General features: G+C 41.7%; 1 non-coding gene across 1 annotated transcript; it reads right to left on the reverse strand.

Moving 5' to 3' along the window:
- Window positions 1-619: 619 nt before the first annotated feature.
- On the reverse strand, window positions 620-723 carry LOC135270707 (U6 spliceosomal RNA). Its single transcript, XR_010338836.1, has one exon. It is a non-coding gene; the product is annotated as a U6 spliceosomal RNA (small nuclear RNA).
- Window positions 724-1,105: the final 382 nt, after the last annotated feature.

Raw genomic sequence — 1,105 nt, forward strand, 5'->3', positions numbered from 1 at the left:
GCAAGATTCCGTCTCAAAAAAAAAAAGCAGGGTGAGGGGTATTTTGTTTTTTTGTTTTCTTGAGACAGGGTCTGTCTTTATCACCCAGGTTGGAATGCAGTGGTGCAATCTCAGCTCACTGCAACCTTGACTTCCCAGTTTCAAGCAATGCTCCCATCTCAGCCTCCCAAATAGCTGGGACTACAGGGGCACACCACCACGTCTGGCTAATTTTTGTATTTTTTGTGTAAAGACAGAGTTTCACTATGTTGCCCAGGCTGGAAAAGTGGGTGATTTTTAAAATTAAGATCCCCGGTTACATTTTCTTTTTTTTTTTTTCACAGTCCAGAGGTCTTTTTTTTTTTTTTTTTTTTTTGACACCTATTATGCCATGAATTCATAGGGAATAGGTTCCAGCAGCTCAGGCTCCTTCCCATTCATTCTCAAAAAGTGTGCTTCTCTGGGTGGAGCAGGCTGGCGCTTCAGTTAAACCCAGGTACCTTTCTCTTTGGCTTCTTTCTTTTTCTGATCATTTTCCTTCACACATTTCAGGAAGCTATCTTGGCTCTTAGAGTGCTTGATGTGCTCAATACGCACATTAATTCTCTAGGCAAGAATCTTACCCTTAACTTGTTTGTTTAAAAATATGGAACACTTCACGAATTTGCATGTCATCCTTGCTCAGGGGCCATGCTAATCTCTGTATCGTTGCAATTTTAGTATATGTGCTGCCGAAGCGAGCACTTCTGCACAACTTTTTATCATGGCCTCATTTGTTCTGTTGCCATCAACTTCCTTATTACACTGTGGTTCTAAGACTCCACCTCTGAAGAATGTGGTGGGAGAGCAAGCACTGTCTCTGTTTCTCCTTCCAAAAAGCTCTTTGCACAGGATCTAACATCTTCCCAAGCCTCTCAGACTTTTTCTTATTTCTTCTGGTCTTTGTTGCCACTGTTCCATTGTTGGGGAGGCTGGAAGGCTGTCTCTAGAGTGTGCAAAAGACCCATTCCCCCTGTGAAGCTCAAGGATGAAATTTATATGAAATCAGTTTGTCTTTGGATTTGAGGCACTGATAATTTGTAGCTAATTTAATATGAACTGGACTGAGAGAACTAGAGCCTGTTTG

The sequence above is a fragment of the Aotus nancymaae genome, unplaced genomic scaffold, assembly GCF_030222135.1.
Source record: "Aotus nancymaae isolate 86718 unplaced genomic scaffold, 86718_ANA_hifiasm-v0.15.2.pri h1tg000064l_1, whole genome shotgun sequence".
In the NCBI taxonomy this organism is placed as follows: domain Eukaryota; kingdom Metazoa; phylum Chordata; class Mammalia; order Primates; family Aotidae; genus Aotus; species Aotus nancymaae.